Source organism: Nicotiana tabacum, chromosome 5, assembly GCF_000715075.1.
Source record: "Nicotiana tabacum cultivar K326 chromosome 5, ASM71507v2, whole genome shotgun sequence".
NCBI lineage: Eukaryota > Viridiplantae > Streptophyta > Magnoliopsida > Solanales > Solanaceae > Nicotiana > Nicotiana tabacum.
Window position 1 is genome coordinate 112,648,668 of NC_134084.1, and position 20,212 is coordinate 112,668,879.

Consider the following 20,212-nt stretch of genomic DNA (forward strand, 5'->3'; position numbering starts at 1 on the left):
GATGTGATAAATGCCAAAGATTTGCACTGATGATCCATCAACCCGGTGAACAACTCCATTCGGTCCTATCCTCGTGGCCATTCATGAAATGGGGGATGAACATCGTTGGACCCCTACCAACGGCGCTAGGTAAAGCTAAATTTATTCTTTTTATGACTGACTACTTCTTAAAATAGGTAGAAACGTAGGCCTTCGAGAAGATAAGAGAAAAAGAAGTCATCAACTTCATATGGGACCACATCATATGACAGTTCGGGATACCTGCCGAAATAGCATGTGATAATAGGAAACAATTTATCGGCAGCAAAGTAACAAAATTCCTCGAGGACCATAAAATCAAAAGGATTCATGAGCGCCTTACCACCCAAATGCAAATGGTCAGGCCGGGTCCACGAACAAAACCATCATTCGAAACTTAAAGAAAAGGTTAGATGATGCAAAGGGAAAATGGAGAGAAGTGTTGCCCAAAGTGTTATGGGCATATCGTACGACATCAAAATCAAGCACGGGGGAGACCCCGTTTTCTTTGGTATACGGGTCCGAATCATTAATCCCAGTCGAAGTCGGGGAACCTAGCATCAAGTTTCAGCAAGCCAACAAAGACTCAAATCGTGAAGCTGTGAACACATCTCTCGAGCTACTAGATGAAAAATGTGAGGCCACATTAATTCAAATGGCCGCGAAAAAATAGAGGATCGAAAGGTATTACAACAGAAGGACAAGCCTTCGATATTTCGGAGTCGGGGACTTAGTCCTAAGGAAGATCACTCTCAACATCGAGACCCAAATGAAGGAAAGCTAAGACCCAATTGGGAAGGACCGTATCGTGTCCTCGGAGTCATAGGAAAAGGATCCTACAAACTTAGCACAATGGAAGGAGAGCAACTACCAAGCAATTGGAATGTATCATTGCTCAAACGCTATTACTGCTGAGGTATGACCTTCTACCTTTTTTCCATTTGTGTTTAAAAATAACTCCTTGCATATGTTCGATTGGAAACATCGAGGCATCTTTTAGCTCGAAGACCTTGGATTTTAAAGCATGCGTTGCACTCTTTTTTCCCTTAGACCGGGTTTTATCCCAAATGGGTTTTACTGGCAAGGTTTTTAATGAGGCAACACCTATATGCTACCTAAGGAATATTCAACAAAGTATTCAAGGCTTCTTTTCAATCAACCTCGAACACTGGGGGGCCCACCCTCGGAGGACGCATGGATGCATTCTCAAAGATAGCAAATCATGCCAAGGAGGGCCTCGGTAGGGGAATGTTGTAATGGGCCAAATGGTCAAAAGAACCGTGTCCACATAGAATAGTCGAGCCCCCAATGGCAAAACATGTACGCATGTATCAATTATTTGAAGAAGCATTTTTATGATATCAAAACACTTTGTGCCTCAAAGAAGTCTACTATTTTAATATTTAACGGCTCAAGGGCCAAAACCCTGAATACACCCGAATACTCGGGGACTATCATCGACAATCGACGCATCGAGTCATCGAACACTCGAGCTTATAAGATCTCAAATAGGCACACTCGAAATTATAAGACCTCAAAGAGACACATTCAAGCTCACGTGGGCTTTAGCGGACGTTTTTCATTCTTCACCCGGTCCTTAGTAGCCTTTCCAAAGTCAACCTAACCGGTTACCTTTTCCAAGGCTCTAAATAGGCCTTCGCCCTTACGCCTTTATATATAATAGAAGAAAATTAGATAGTTGTATATAGAATTAGCTAGATCGTCTGAAGCATGAACAGAATCGCCTTAAGACATCAAAAAGGCATTCCCTCGATATTAAGGCCAAGGCTATTACACTCGGGGACTAAAGGCTACGGTCATATAAACGAATATGGTCATATAAAGGACTACGATCATATAAAAGGCTACAACCAAAATTAAGCGGATTGGAGACGTCCGACTTTTGCCATAAGACTAAAAGGCCTTTATATACTTCGAAAAAAATGGTTAAATCAAGCTACCCTCGGCAAAAGCAAATTATAAGGGGCTTCGATATATTCAGCCCTTGAATAATGTGAAGGCTTCGATAATGTCAGCCTTCGAAAAAACCTCAAGAGGTATTCGATTAACGTTGCATATCAAATTACAAACGAGGTTCCAATCAATCGAACCTTCGAAAAATCCAAACGAGGACAAAAAACACTTGCTAAGGCATACAAAATTTTCACTAAGCCTTTTTAGCCGAAAAGAGGGAAAACTTTATAGCTATTTTAGAGGCTGAATTGGCCCAACCTAAAAGAGCCTAAGGGCCAACCTAAAAGAACCTAAGGGCCAACCTAAAAGAGCCTAAGGGCCAGTATTTAAAGAGCTTTAAGGCCGAAGCACAGCATGCTCGAAGACCTTACCTAGTTCAAAGGTCTCGAGCTAAAACTTAGCTCGAAGATCGAACCTTAAGTGGTAACCTATTATCGATCATTTATCAAAATACAAAATTTGAGGGTCTACTCTACCCCGAATTTGATTCAATGCTTAGAGGTTAGAGCATAAAAAATTAAACAAAATTTGAAGAAAAATTGAAGGCAAACGATCATGGAAACTCCTTTCCTTTTTGTATATACAAAAAGATATTACACAGGAGTCCTACAAAGCAAAAAAAAAATATTATTACACAGGAGTCCTACAAAATTACAAAAAGATGGAAAACATTCTACCTACTCTAGAGGGGCATCCCCCCCGGACCTGTAGTTTCCCCTGGACCAGCCTCTTCCCCGGGTATAACTTCTTTGGCATCCCGCTCCTCTTCATCATCTTCAACGTCATCATCGTCATCGGAGGAAAGGAAAAATTTGGCATCAGCCTCATCTGCCTTAGCTTGCTTTATCTCTTCGGAAAGATCAAAGCCCTTAGCGTGAATTTCTTCTAGGGTCTCCCTTCGAGATCGGTGTCGGACATAGTCATTGCTTCTTTTCTCTTTATCAGAAGCCTCCCTCAACTCCATCTGAGCATCGGCAACATCTTTCAAATATAAGGCCACCGTCCTATCGGCCTTGGCTTGTATTATGCTGGCCTCGGCCTTGACTTCCACAACTTCGACCTTGGCCTTCGCAAGACCAACCTCGAGCTCAGCTATTCTGCCAGCTTGAACCAAGTTGGTCCCCTGAACATTTCGAAATTAAACCTCGAGGGCTGATACCTTCGCCATTGCATCACTTTTAGCCACAACGAGGGCGTCCATCTTCGCCTTCCATTCATTGCACTCAGCTCGGACTTGGTTGACCTTGCCCCGGAGTTGCCCGATCATATCAATCTTTTTGCTGCAGCTGATACATTGAAGTATTAGCCTTCAAAGAAAGGAGAGGTAGCCCATATTTTTTAGAACAGTGGTTACCTGCTTTTCTAACTCACTCTCGTATTCACGAGCTTTGGTCAACTCCGATTGGAGATGTTTCAGTTCTTCCTCCTTTTTGTCAAGGAGAAGCCTAAGATTTTTCTCCTCATTCAAAGTCCTACGCAATTTGACTTCACAATGATGCAATTCGATCTTCAATTTGTCAAAGGCCTACACAAAGCAAAGGAATGATCGGTTAGACAAAAGAAGAAAAGTACGGCATTGGAGAAATATTAGTGCAGCTAAAAACTTACAATTAAACAAAGACGTTAAGCCTCCTCGAAGATTGAGCTCGCATCCGCTGGGTCAGCCTCATCGACCCCGGCAAAGTAACCCTGGAAGGTGTCGTTTTCACTCGGGACTCCGCCGAGCTCGGACGTCTTCACATTCTGAGCATCCCTAATGGTATCCTCAGAGAAGGCCGAAAACGACGAGGGTTGACCTGCTGTCATGGCCTCGGGGAGATCACTCGAGGCGCTCTATTCAGATAGAGGAGCTTTGAAGCTTGCTCCCTTTGGAGTATTTCCAGAAGTCTGAGAAACGGTTGCCAAGTCAGGTGATGCAAGGCCTTCATCCCCCTTTTCTTTTAAAGTTCCTTCCCCGAGGCTAGGGGGCCCAATCTCAGCAGGCTTGATAGCCTCGGAAGATTTCCTGGTCGAGTCACCAGTGTCGAACCCTCCATCTCGTCATCATCATCATCCAGGAACTGGTGGAACAGAGTCAACATCCACATTGATAATGCCGTTTTTCTTATGCCTCTGAGCGGGCCCTGCTTGGCTTTGAGTGTCCACGCTCTTCGAGGACCTTTTTCTCTTGTATCCTCCTTTAGCTTCAGAGCCGAAAACCCTACTTCCTCCCCAAAGGGGGACGGCCTCATCTCGAAGAACTGACCAATACATGCGATAGAGGAATCAGGTCACTTGAAAAAAGACATTCTTAATAAGGAAAGAAACATTATGACACGTACCGTGGTGTTTCGCTTCCCACTTGCCCTTCGACAAGTCCCACCATTTGTGTTTGTCATATGGTGAAGTAGCAGCTAGTTTGCGAACCCAGTCCTTAAGGTCAAGAATCGCATTAGGCATCCACGGAACTGCTGTGGAGAAGGGAAAGGAGTAATTATGCAAAGTTTAGCAAAATTTATGGAAAAGAAAAACTAAAGCGAAGAATTCCACTTACGTTCGAAGTTCCATTCCTCGGGGAACGACAGGAACTCCTCGGGAATAATATCGACGGTCCTCACCCAGATGAACCGGCTCATCCAACCTCGATCCTTGCCTTCATTGTTAATGGCGAAGAAGGACTTGGTTGATCATGTTGGAGTTTGATTTAACCTCGGATATGTTAAGGCCGATATAATCTGATGAGGTGGCTGAGGGAACTCGGGCCCGGCCTTTTCATTGAAGAACCTCATTATTATTACGATCCGCCAAAAGGACAGATGAATCTACCCAGGGTTACTTAATATCTTCGGTAGAATTCAAACACGAGTGGGTCGATGGGACCCAACATAAAGGGGTATATATATACGCTCAGAAACCCCTCTACGTAAGTTGTGATGTCCTCCCCTCGAGAAGGTATTTGCAGAACGAACTTTTCTCCCCATTTACACTCCCTCCTCATAGCATCGAGGTGATTTTCCTCAATTGACCTTATGTACCTCGATGCATGCTCTCGACGGCCGGCGACATCGGGAGGGTTCTCAACTATAAAGTCCTTCTTTAAGGAAAATTTGCTCGGTACGATCTCGTGAAGCTCCGGCGGTTTACCACCGGTCGGACGGGAAGTAGAAGTAGAGTTCCCTTATTTCTGAGGAACGGATTGGAAGTTTTTGCCATCAGTGCTTTAGAAAAAGAAGGAAGAAATGAATGAACCGGCGAGGTTTTGAGCTGATGGGGCGGAGGAACTGGAGGTAAAAAGGAAACGTATAGAAGAGAATAGGTGTTGCAAGGTGGAAAAGTCCTTAATGAGAGGAGAAAACAAGTATATATAGAGGAAGGCGGCGACGGTTCATAGTATTGATGGTCGGTCGGCTCTGACATGCATTTATTGCTTTTGGGGAAGAGAACCGACGGGACGCTTCAGTCATTTCAATGCTTACGTCATAAGGGTGATGTCATCATAAAGGACTTTGGGAATATAAACGTTTCATATAATTTCATTCTAAGAAACACAGGGACTATCTGTATACGGTCGAAATCGGAGAGCTCGATTTTGAGGACTTAACGGAACCCCAGGGCTCGAATTAGGGTAGCACGAAGCAAAGATCAGAGTTGACTGGAAAATGCATACCTCGAGGGAGAAAATCGGAGACCCTACATGATCTTCCTCGAGGGTAATACAATTTCGATGACACTCAAGAAAGAGCGGAAATTTCTCAAGGGCACGTGGATCAGGGTATAAATTAAGGGATAAGATTTGTACGAAATAGTACAAGTCCGTACTAGGTTGTTATACAGCTGTACCAATAGAATTCTTTGCCATTATTAGAAATATACCATATTAGGGTTTTCTCCTCCTATATAAAAGGGACCCCAATCTTTGTAAAAGATATCTCATTCACTGCAATAGAACATTCTACTCTGTTTTTCTCGTTTACCGTGCTCAACAATTGTTCTTCAGCTTTATTATTTTTACTTTATTGTTCATACTTTATTGGCTCTTAGCTCACCTCGAGGCCATCGAGATAATCGAGCTCAAGGTCCCCGCTGCTTTAACAACACTGGTTTGGTTCCTCAATTCTTCTTACTTAAACCTAATATTACTTGTATATTCACTAGTATTGGAATAAATCACATATCTTTAAAATGATAAATTATCTTTAATTATTACTCACAATTTTCTAGGTAAACAATCATGATTTTGTATACAAATAGTAAATATAGATACACAATGTGATTTTTAAGGAACCTAAAGAAAAGTGGTAAATATTTTTCTAATATAGTATAGCTAGGTAAAATTCCCAATATCTTTTAGACTACTAAATGTGTTGAAAATCTTGTGGCTACCAGATGATATAAGTTTTCAACAAGTGACTACAAATAAATTTTCCTATTGGCTTTACACGGGGCGCTTTATTTGGTCGTCCACATTTAACTTATACCCACTTTTTATTTTTATTTTTATTTTTAAACTTGTACTCACTGTTTAAACAACTTTAGGCCTTTTCCTCATCTTTTTTCTTCTTCGGGTAATAATAATTTTATATAGTGTTTGTGAAAATATATTTAGGTAGTTTATAAAGGTTTACAGTGGTGAGTTGTTGTGGCGCTTTATTTGTTATTATAGCTTAGGGTTTCTTCTTTTCTTTTTCTTAATTGCAAAATGGATTCGTTAGATGTATTATTGTTTTAACAAATTAGTGATTGGAGTTTGTTCTTGATGATATTTGGAGGTTATTTTTCAAATTTGAGCTCATTTGGAGTAGATTTAGGTATTAAATCGTATATTGGATTTTAAAATTCGAAGAACAAATTTTTATTTCTGGGAAATTTGCACTTTCACTTCAGACCTTTTGGCCTTAAGTGCATTTGAAGTGCAATTTTTCACTTCAGACTTGTTGATCTTAAGTGTAGGAAAACATTTGTTGCACTTCAGACCTTTTGGCCTTAAGTGCATCTACAGTGTAATTTTTTACTTCAGACTTATTGGCCTTAAGTGCATGAAACCATTGGTTGCACTTCAGATCTATTTGGCCTTAAGTGCATCCGAAGTGCAATTTTTCACTTCAGACTTATTGGCCTTAAGTGTAGGAAAACGTTTGTTGTACTTCAGACCTATTTGGCTTTAAGTGCATCTAAAGTGTTATTTTCACTTCAGACTTATTAGACTTAAGTGCATGAAACCATTGATTGCACTTCATACCTATTTGGCTTTAAGTGCATCTGAAGTGCAATTTTTTCATTTCAGACTATTTTTTTTAACTTCAAACCCGATAAGTCTGAGATTGATCGTAAAGTGAATAAATTTTTTTGCAAAGTGGGTATAAGTTCAATTGTGATCCTAAAACCAGGTATAGATGCAAAAGCCCCTTTACTTGCTTTACTATTAGGCGGGCGATTTGCAGTCGTACCCTATATTTATGCCACCTTTTAACATATACCCTATTTTTAAAAATTATTGATTTCGTAACCAACTAACAAAAAAATCCGTAATAATATGACCATTATACCCTTTCCAAAACATATAAAAGATGCATCAAGCATACCTAGATTCAAATTCTAGATCTCTTCTGTATCTCCTCCATCACTCCGTCTCTCCTGAGATCTCCTCTCGCAAACCAGATTTGAACCAGATTCAAATTCCAAATTCAAAATTACAAAATACATTTTACGTATTCAAATTAATCTTCAGAATTCAAAATAATTTTGATTGATTGAAGTTGTTTGATGAACTTCACTGATATGCTGAATTTGTATTCTAAATCTGTTTGACGTTGAATTCTAACATTCTAATCCGACAAATATGCTGAAATTTTAGGTTTATTTGCTAAACAAGCTGAAGTTATTTAGTTCATATCTAAAAAATTCAGCAAAATGAGCTGGCAAATAGCACAACGAAGAAAAAAATATATTAAAACATTATATGAGTGTTATCATTATTTATTTGCTAAACAATCTGAAGTTATTTAGTTTATATTTAAAAAATTCAGCAAAACGAGCTGAAGTTTTCCTCCTACACTGGTTAAAAAATAAAATATAAATTAAAATTTCATATTGCTCAAAAACTTAAGCATTAGTTGCTGAAGTGTTTTACGCAATCATTAAACACTTCAGCAATATGAGTTGAAGTTTTCCTCCTACACTGGGTAAAAAAATAAAACATAAATTAAAATTATATATTGCACAAAAAACTTCAGCATAGGTGCTAAAGTTTTTTAGTTAATATTTAAAAACTTCAGTAGGAAGAGCTGAAGTTTTCCTATTACACTGGTAAAAAAAAATAAAACATAAATTAAAAATTATATATTGCACAAAAAATTTCAGCATAGGTGCTGAAGTTTTTCAGTTAATCTTTAAAAACTTCAGCAAGAAGAGCTGAAGTTTTCCTCCTACACTGGGTAAAAAATAAAACATAAATTAAAATTTCATATTGCACAAAAACTTCAGCACTTGTGCTGAAGTTTTTTAGTTAATCTGTAAAACTTCAGCAAGAAAAGCTGAAGTTTTCCTCCTACACTATGTATTTTATTATCATTTTTTGGAAAAACTTCATACCAAAAAATGCTTATGTTTTCAGGAATATGTAAAATAGTTTTCATATAATTTTTTGTATGCTGAAGTTTTTTTAGTTCATCTGCTAAAAATGCTTAATATTTTGTCGTGCAATATGTAATTTTCGGATAAGTTTTTGTTAATTGCTCTGTTATTTTCTAAGTTTAAAAAGAATTTTTAGATCATGCTTGAAAACTCAGCAAAGGGAGCTGAATTTTTCATCAAGCACTGTGTATTTTATTATGATTTTTTGGGAAAACTTCATACCAAAAAATAGTTAATTTTCGGATTAGTTTTTGTTAATTCCTGCTGAAGTTGTTTAGTTCATTTCCTCTGCTATTTTTCGAGTTTGAATAGAATTAATATTTTAAAAAAAGTACAAAAAACTTAAAACAAAAATTGAATATTTCATTAAACATTAAAAAGGATAAATTAAATTATATAAATAACGAAATAACATAAATAACAAAAAGAAAAACTAATCGTCCATATCATCATCATCATCGTCGTCGTCACTACCAGATGGACGAGCATCTTCATCAGCAACATTATCAAATCTTGCATACATCACAAGCGTATCAAGCTTGTTGTTGATTTCTTCCAACTCCATGTCGTACTTGTCTATGAGCTCATCCAGTTTCAGCTCAAAAGCCTCTATAATGTCTTGCTTGATTTCTTCCACTATTTGCCTGATGACAGCATCCATTTTTCTCCTTTTTGTATTTTATGTCTGCTAAAATCTATGTGTTTGAGTGAATAAACTCATAAGGTATAGCGTGCTTATATATGGAAAAACTTTTGCATGGTATATGAAAAGGCAAAGAAGAATTTTAAACGTTGTCTAATGAAAAACGTGTATGAATGTGATAGGAATGTAATTATTACACTAACACATACCTCCAACACAATATAATTACTACTTTAATTGTATTTATTATGTTTACTCCTGTATACTATGCAATTAATGCTGAAACATGCTCAAGTTTGTTGAATTCATTTGCTAAAACTTCAGCCCAATGTGCTGAAGTTATTTAGTTCATTTCTAAAGCTTTAGCACTTAATGAGCTGAAGTTGTTTTCCCTGCATTCATGAATCCCTGTCATACAGCTTTTTCCAAAAAACTTCAGCAGAAGATGCTTAAGTGATTTAGTTCATTTGTAAAAATTTCAGCACAAACAACCTAAAAATTCTTCTGTTCACTTTCCTAATACTTGCCACTAAACATGAATCTGCAGGATGAGTTCGATTTGCGTTGTTATAACTTTTAATGGGAGTTGGACTCCTGATTTCAAATACTTGGATCATGATACAAAACTTGTTCTACTTAATAAGCACATATCATTCAATACTTTCCTGAAGAAAATTAGTGAAGTTGCAAATATTGATTCAACCAGATATGCACTAAAAGTATGGTTTGATATCAAACTAAATACAAGCAAAGGAATGCTTGTAACTTCAGATGAAGAACTCAGTACCTGTATACATTTGCTTACAACTGATTCACCCTACAAGAATTTCCATTTTGTCATCGAAAAAATACAACCTTCAGAATCTGCAGCATTCAAACAATCTCTTGCATATTCGATAAATTCAGAACCTTTTGTTGATTATCAACATGAAGTAGGATAGCTAATAATGGAAGTAGACAACGAGCAACAACCTTCTAACATTACAGCTGCTTCAGAATATATAATGTTGCAACAACTACCCCCTCCTCCAATAAATTCATACCAGTTTGTCGATGACCAAGAAGAAGAAGGCCAGCTAATAATCCAAATTGACAATCAACACACAATCCAAGAAAGTTTTTTGTTACCTTTTGCAATGATAAGCAACAACGAAGATGAAGTAAACATGGAGCTTATACCGATAACATCGGATAGAATTGAAGAAAATACTGAAACTTCTTGTGCTTCTCAAAAATCAAGAAAAAGAGTGAGGAGAAAGCTGAAAGAATCTCCACCATGTAAAATACTTAGGCACGATGCGTTGCCTGAGGAAGTAAGAGTTGGATCAATTTTTGAGAACAAACAAAACATGACTAAATTTTTCTGCAGCTTGGAGATAAACCAGAAAGTTGAATTCACTGTTGTTAGATCATGTTTAAAGAGATACGAGCTGAAATGCATCGTGGACAAATGTGGTTGGAATGTACGTGGTACTAGAATAAAAAATTTCACACTATTCAGGGTGATAAAATATCATAACTTCCATGAATGCTCGGTTGATGCAAGAAAATCAGATCAGAAGCATCCTACATCAAATTTTATAAGTGAACAAATTATAGAACATGTTCGAGATAAAAAGATAGAGGTTACACCAGCCTTTGTAGAAAATGAAATGAAAAAGAAATTTGGAATTGACATTGGTTATCACAAGGCATGGCGTGCTATTCAAAAAGTTGTTGCTTGCATAAGGGGAACACCTGAAGAGAACTACCAGATTATTCCTTCATACCTACACATAATAGTGTACAAAAACCCAGGAACGTACACAAGTATAAAAAGAGATGGGCAGAATAGGTAAGCAAAACAATACTAACCATCAGCCTAAAGTTTCAAATGTTCCTATTTGAAAAACTTTACACCTTATGATTTGTTTTTTTGTGTTTCACTGTACATATTTGTTTACATGTTCTTTGCTCCTGCGACATCAGTAGCTGGTTGGTCCTACTGTAGACCCGTAATTACAGTAGATGCAACATTTTTAAAGTCAAAATATCGTGGTGTTCTATTTGTTGTTGTATCAAAGGATACAAACAATCAAATCTTTCCTCTATATTTTGGTGTAGCAGATTCAAAAAACAATGAGGCATACATTTTGTTCTTCGGGAAAATGAGAAAAGCAATTCAAGTTCGTCGTGAACTGGTTTTCTTGTCAGATAGAAACCAATCGATCGCAAATGGGATTAGAAAAGTTTTTCCTGAAGTCAACATGGTATCTTCCTTTATCACTTTGAGAAAAATTTAAAGCAAAGACATGCAAAAGCCACGGTAATAAATCTTTTTCAAATTGCTGCAAGGTCATACAAACATGAAGATTTTAATCAGTTAATGTCCCAACTCAAAAGTATTGACAAGAAAACATACAATTACATAATGGAAGAGCCTCCAGAGAGATGGGCTTCGATCGTGGTTCCCACGGCGACGTTATGATATGCTAACAACAAACATGGTAGAATCACTGAATTCCGTTTTACTAAAAGGGAGAGAAATGCTTATTTTAAGAATGTTAGATTTCATCCAAGAAAAGTTGGGAGAGTAGTTTTACGAACGGAGAAAAGAGGCAAATGAAACTTTTCACAGAGTATCAATATGGGCAGAAGAAGAGATGACTAAGAAGATGGACTTGGCTTGCAAAATATTTGTGAGTATATTTATTAACTTCAGCTTTTTATATTTGTTGCAGTCATTTATTGCTTACATTTAAAAAAAATCATACTTTTTCTTTTTTAAGCAACAATACACTAATATAGTTTGTCTTAATTTTTTATTCCTTGTTAGGTGTTCAACCTTGATTCAATGTTGTTTAGAATAAATAGTGAAGGAATCAAATTCATTGTGGACTTAAAAAAGAGAACTTGTGACTGCCAAGAATTCCAACTTGATGAATTGCCCTGTCCACATGTAATTGCTGCTATTAATAAGAGATATTTGCAGAAATCCGATTACTGCTCAAATTGGTATTCAAAAGAAACATGGTTGAAAACATATGAAGGACATGTGAATACCTTGGGAGATCAAAAATCATGAGATATACCACAAAATGTACAATCTGAGATCACAAAACCTCCCGATGTAGAGATTTTACAAGGAAGAAAACAAAAGAAGAGGCATATACCTGCGGCTGAATCAGTACCATTCAATCTACCAAATGTTGTCGATGTAAACAAGTTGGTCATAACAGAACAACTTGCTTGTCTTCTCCAGGACCTCATCCATATTCCAAGAAACACACTGAAAAATACTCCAACCTTCAATAATCCTTTGTCTGAATTTAGACTTTCATTATTGTATGACATATTTAAAATGTGATTTTTTTCATAGGAATAAAAAAATAAGCTCTTGGACTATTTTATATATTGTTAAAGTACAAATCACTCATTTTTGTTGTGCAGGCTTGCAGGTTTGGTTGCATTTTAAAAAAGTACGCAATGACTTCTGCGAGAAAAAACTTTAGGTTACAGTATGTGAAATACATATCCTTAACAAACACACACACACACTCTCACACACACATACATACGCGTACAACACACAAAAGAAATGCATGAACAAACAAAAGCTTCAGCATTTCTAAGATGAAGTTATAGAAAAAGAACTTAATAACTTCAGCATATTCTCAAATATGCTGAAGTAAACCAAAAAGCACAGCATAAAAACATAAAAAAGAATTACAAAAACTAAACATAAAAACCAACTAAGAAGTATAAAGCAAATACCAAAAAATAACAAGGATAATACAATATAAAACTAAGAAGAAAGAGGATGAGAATTACATTGATATAAAAAGAGATGAGAACAACACACAAAGTACAAACAAAACTTCAGCTCTCTGGGCTGAAGCTATACAAAATGAACCTAAAGACTTCAGCTCTCTGGGCTGAAGTAAACAAAAAAGCATAGTATTAAAACATAAAAAAGGATTACAAACACTAACAATCATCACCATCATCATCATCAGTATCGGAGATAACTATAGGGTACTCAGGCAAAAGACCACAGAGTCCAACGAGATCATTCTTCAATTTGTTGAATTCATCACACAGCTGACTTTGTTCGACGATTACTCTGTCCATAAGAGAAAGAAGAGTCTTCAGGTTATTTTGCAGCTTGGAATAGTCGTCCCCTATGGGAAACTTAAAACTATCAAACTGCTTCACAACCTTGTCGAACGAGGTTGAATAACCTACACAACTACGTTCCAGGTTAAGCCTGTTCTGGAATGATTCATTGGCAAAAAATTGTGGTCTGATTCTCTCCCAATCAGCCTTTATTTGATCCCACAAAAGCATAAGATTAGCCATCGGTTTGTTATTATACCACTCACACATCAAAGTCTCCCACTTCTGCACAATTTCATCCATATTAGGCTTTCTACTTCCGCTTGCACCAGACATTTTTTCTTTAACAAAAGCTGAAAGACTAAGGATGAATATAAATTTAAAGAAATATGATGGAAGTCTATGAATGACTATTAAATTTTCAAGTGAAGAGATTGTTAATATAGACAAAGAACTCACCTAATCAGTTTAATATCTATAAATGTAAAAGTAACTTTTTCAGTTGTTTTTACTATTTTACGTTCAGAGAAATTGAATGAAACAAGATAAGTAGGTGGTAAAACAAGTATGTGGTAAATGCAAAAAAGAAATGTAACTTCAGCCCTATATTAAGCCCACAATTTTTCTATAGTAAAAAAATAACTTTCGCCTAAAAAATAACTTTTCGGATCATTTACTATATGGTCAAACAAATTTAAATGAAAGATGAAGTAGGTGACAAAAGACAAAAAGTAGATAGTAAATGCAAAAAAGATAAGTATCAACTTAAAAAAATACCAAAACATGTTGAAGTTTTTGTCATAAGCTTTTTTAAAATCTTCAGCCTAATGTGCTGAAGTTATTTAGTTCATTTCTAAAAACTTCAGCACATCATAAGCTAAAGTTTTTCATCGTGGATTCAATAGTTTTGTCGTAAAGCTTTTTCAAAATCTTTAGCCCAATGTGTTGAAGTTATTTAGTTCATTTCTAAAAACTTCAGTACTTGATAAGCTGAAGTTTTTGTCCTGGACTCGATAATTTTTGTCGTAAAGCTTTTTCAAATAACTTATGCAGAAACTGCTGAAGTTATTTAGTGTATTTAGTGATGAGTTGAAGTTTTTGTCCTACATTTGTCACTTTTGGTATGACTTTTAACCAAAACTTCAGCTTAAAAAGTAGAAGTTATTTACTTCATGCTGAAGTTTAGCATATTCGAATCAATCCAAGTCAACTAAAAAATTAATTAATGCGAATAGAGCAAAAATTTAAAAGACAACACATAAATGGCACAAAATAATGTATATTCACAAAATTCAATTTTGTTTTCACTTACATCCTTGAAAAAATTAGTTTTTTGTTTACAAGTTATTCTCTATTCAAAAAATTCACAAAGTGTCTTCATATTCTCCATAGTCATATCCTAGTTGCTCTTCTTGGGTTTCTTAACCGCATTCCATGAACCTTAACTATGTCTTCAACTGATTCACAGAAGCGGCAATAAGAGCACCTTACTTTACCACCTTGTACGGACCTTTGAATTATATTTGTCATATTCTTGCATTTTCTACATGTGTGCATCTGGGAGGAGTCACTAAGTTTGAAAAGGCGTTCATTCAAATTCGCTGCAGCACCATGAGCTATAATACAGTCACGCTCTATTTCACCAAATTTAATTCCACCAAAGCATTTTCTGTCAGACACGGGTAGACGAAGTTTAGTACTATGATTATTTTAGCAACTTCCGTCTTCTTTCATAGGAAAAAAAATATGAAAAATATTGGCAAAGACATGCTTACTGGTGTGCAGCTGGGAATTCATGGGAAGCAAAGATAATGAAGGAGAAGTCCAAAATACTTCATATGTGACGGAGAGTGGCCACATCAAAAACTCGAGCCCCAGAAAATTTGCTCTTTTTCCTAAAAGTTAGATTTATCAACTAGTAAAAAGAGCAAATTGTCCTGGAGCTCGAGTTTTGGATCTAGCCACTCTCCTTCACATATGAAGTATTTCGACTTTTCCATCATTATCTTTGCTTCCCATGAACTCCCTGCTACACCCAATAAACATGTCTTTGCCAATATTTTTTTGTTTTTCTTTGAATACAAATTTAAAGAAATATGATAGAAGTCTACGGATGACTATGAAATTTTCAAGTGAAGAGATTGTTAATATAGCCAAAGAGTGCACCTAATCAATTTAATATCTATAAATGCTGAAGAGATTGTTAACTGTTTTTTGTTCAGAGAAATTAAATGTAACAAGATAAGTAGTTGGCAAAACAAGTAAGTGGTAAATGCTAGTAGTTGGTAAATGTAATAAAAAATAGTAAAAAATAAGGCCACAAAAAGTAGGTGATATAGGTGAAACACATGCTAAAGTTCGTAAAGCTTTTTCAAAAAACTTCAGCCCAATGTGCTGAAGTTTTTTAGTCTATTTCTAAAAACTTCAGCTCCTGATAAGCTGAAGTTTTTGTGTTGGATTCAATAGTTTTTTTCGTCAGTTTTTTCAAAAAAACTTCAGCCCAATGTGCTGAAAATTTTTAGTGTATTTCTAAGAACTTCAGCACTTGATAAGCTGAAGTTTTTGTCCTACAATCGATACTTTTATTATGACTTTTAACCAAAATTTCAGCTTAAAAAGCAGAAGTCATTTACTTCATGCTTAAGTTTTTTTAACAAAAATTTACTTAAAATTCATGATAAAAGACACAAACATATTTGTATGAACAAAAGTGAACTAAAAAAATAATTAATGTATATTCACAAAAGCCAAATTATGTGCAACCAATCCTCTAATAAAAAAATTCACAGACATTCTCTTCAAATATCCATAATCATGTCCTTCTTGTTCTTCTGGAGTTTCATAGCCGCTATCTTTTTTTCACTTTCTATGAGCCCAAAGATTGGCAGCCAATTCTCTCCTGAATGTCAATGACTGACTTTGATCGAAATTGAAGATATCTTCTTTCTTCAGCCGCATATCAATTAACTTAAGAGCAAATATACCACAATCAACACTACAAAAAGAACATGAAAAAGAAATTGAAAAATAGTTAACACAAGGGCAAAAAATAATAAACATAAGATGCATCGTAAAACATATGCGAAACACGTACTTGTTAGTCTGCTGTGGTGTGTTCATCCACTTAATTTGAAAATTTTCCACAGACCTTTTCCCATAAAATTTATTGTGTGCCCCAAAATCTAAGCATTTGAGACAGTGTGGGATCAACCGGGCATAATTTCTGACATGTTCAAGCGCACGTTCATATGTTACACTGCCCATGGAATCATACACATTTATAATTTTATCTTTAAAGTCCAGAATTCCAAAAAAGTAGTGCATAGATGTCTGGCCCGTCCTTCGCTTAAGTCGAAATGGAAAGAATACTTTTCTGGCAGATGTCTATGAGATACCACAGGAAAGGTCGAGGCCTTTTACGTAGTTGGCCATCTTTTCATTCGTTGATTCTTCCTCAAACCAACTAAAGTCTGTAAGTGGCTGAATAACCGCTTCTTCTTCTTCTTCTTCAGCCTGTTATTTGGATATCTTCTTTTTCTTTGATTTGCTCTTTTTTTGATCCTCCATTCTCTTTTGCTTCCTTTTTTAATTATCTCCATCTGTTCTACTGAAGGATAACCAGCCAGCTTAGTAATATACTGATCAAAAAGTAAATTTGTTACTGCACATCTTAATTTTGGATAACCTGGAAGGTGATAGCAATATTTTTTGTGTAAGTAATATATGTCCACTTCAATATGCTGCAAATGAACAACAACAAATGATAACATGTGAAATAACAACTTCAACATACATAACCATGAAGTTTAGAAAAAACGCATTACAAAACTACAAATAGCATGACAAAAACTTAAGCATATTCAGTTTGAAGTGTTAGGCTGAAGTTTTAGCAAATAAACTAAAAAAATTCAACAGTTTATTATGAATAAAGCTGAAGTTTTCAAATTACAGTACAAAAACTTTACTATAAAAAATAAGCTGAAGTTTGGGAAATACAGTTGAAAACCAATTCAAAAAACAAACTTAATAACTTACTTCATCCACAAGATCAGAGTTAGCATCCATAAGCGCGATAAAGAATGATTTTGCAATATCAACTCTAGCTAATCTCAATCGATTGGAATCATATTCACTGACATCCATCTCCAACCACTCTGTAAATCTTTGCATCAATCTACTATCTTGATTAACATAATGGAAGGGACACCTTCGTGTATTCTTTCCTACTTTCTAATCTTGCCCCCTTTGCTTTTGTTTATGAACTACATAAGGAGATCTCAACCAAATACTCCCCATACGAATCCTTTTCCCTTTTTTATCTGGTTTTCCTTTTGCTTGCTCTTCCTGTTATTCCATCACAACTAACTGCTGATGTTCAGCAGCAGGGGGGAAACCACAGCCATCGTGGCAGATGCTTGACCAACTCCCTACTGTTCACGATGTTCTTGGCTCTCTTCACGAACAACAATGGCAGCAGAATTACCTTCTGAATCAGTCCCTTGTGTACTACCAAGTGAAAATGAACATAAATTAAAGTTGGGGATATCACCGGTGTCACACATAGGAGAACTGGAAATCTTCCTTCTCTTAGGATTTGGAAGAAGTTGCGATGCATCAGATGAGATCTGCAAAATAAAGGAAAATATAAACATAAATAAAACTAATACAAAACACACATTAGGCAAAAAAACAGCTTGTACTCGAATTGCAGAAAATAATTACCTGGTCTAAGTGTTGAGACACAGATGGTGTTCGCATTCCAACAGATCTTGTATCTTCATGCAAAAAAAAATCTAAATAATACTGACTAAATTTTATGAAATAATACAAACACACTTCAAACCTGTACGTGAGGCAACAGGTGTGAATATATGTATTTCTCCTTTTTGATATAGCTGCATAAGCTCACCAAATTCTTTTTGAGCTGCCTCGAGTCTTTCTAAAAAATAATTCAAAAATATAACAAAGAAAATAAAGTATGTAAAATTTCAAACTGTAAAAAATATACTTCGATCAAATATAATAAATTCATGATCTATAGAATACATTGACGTTTGTCTTCCGCTGTGGTTTCCCCAGGCTGCATGCCTTTCTCGATATCAGCATTTCCAGCTTCATTCAATTGTGAACCAACGTCGAGGAGCATTGGAGTATTCTCTGGAAGGTTTTTCTCAACTCTACCTTCATTCAATTCAGCATCATCAGAGAGTTTTTGAGTTGTGTCAATTGAAGCACAACTAGTTTCAACTTCCACTGCATATTCATAAAGAGGGGGAATAGATCAACTAGTTTTTCTATATATATAACATAGAAAAATTTTATACCTGTAGTGAAAATTTCACTACAGGATATTATAAAAAAAATAGTTAAAACTTCAACTCTAAGAAGGTTGAAGTGCGCCAGTCACAAACAAAAACTTCAACAGTTACAAAAAAAAAAATTCAGCTCGACAGTTACAAAAACAAAAACTTCAGCTCTAGAGCTGAAGTTCACCAGTTACAAAACAAAACATTCAGCAAAAAAACATGCTGTAGTTTTTACAAAAAACACAAAACATGAAACAAAACTTCAGCTCCTATCTAAGGTATCATTGAACTATTATAAACTTCACACTTTATACCTGTAGTAACAATTTCCTGTATATCACCACCTAGAAGTTCTTTGCAAATAGCTAGTGCTCTTGCATACCGATCGTCTTTCCCAATAGTGCTAGACACATCACTCACTTTCAATTCTAAAGTAAACAGGTGCTTGATCTCCATCGCCAAACAAATTACCTTTTGCGATATCACTTTCCAAAGCACAACTCGATGCATGTTTTTCAGTACCAACAACTTGATCATCTGCACCTTTCTCAGTTGTTTAACTCTTCATCATTTCCATTTTTACTCTACCTACAAACACTAGATTGTTCCTCTCTACCTTGTTGTTGAACATGTTCATCGCCTTCAACAACCGCTTCCTTACGTGTAGCATTATCATCTGCGACTTTACGCAATGCATCATGAGCAGTATGTTCTTCAGTCTCAACAACTTGATTATTGGTACCTTGCTTGCTTCCAATATTCTCAGTTGATAACTGTGCTTCATCATTTCCATCTTTACTCAATCTATCAGCACTGGAACGTTCCTCTTCAACTTGTTCTTGAACATGTTTATCGCTTTCAAAAGCCGCTTCCTCACGTGTAGCATTTACATCTGCATCATCAACAACATTAATATCCGATGGATGTTCGTAACAGTCGTTCACCCTATCATATTCTCGATGGTTACTCAAATCAAAATAGTCATCGTCCATTCTATTTGATTTGTTGACAATCTTAAACAACTGTTCAAACTTCTCATCGAAATATTCCTAGAAAAAAATTACTAACAATGATTAATCTGAATAACATCAGTAGAAATAAAAAGACTTCTCTATAAATTAGCTTACCTTCACTTTTACAAAAACTGCATCCACAATAGCAGATCGCTCCTCCTTTTTAAACTTATCGAAAACTTCTTTTACGATCGTTCTTCTTTCTTTTTCTGCATTCCTTTGAACCTCCATCGTTAACCTCTAGAATATACGCACAACAAAAATTCAGATATAGAAGAAACTTTAGCTCAAAAACATGTTGTACTTTTACAAAAACAAAACCAAAAAACTTCAGATCAAAACTTACAGAACATATTGTGTCGAGTAATTCATTGTCATCAAAGTCAGTTGTAGAACGGTTAGAATGACTCTAGGTACGAGATGATTTGCCAATAAAAGGAGTTCGATTTGCTTCTTTTGATCGACTCCGACTACATGGTGATTCACCAATAATAGGAGTTCGATTCACTTCTTTTGATTGACTCAGAGTACGTGGTGATTCACCAGTTGAA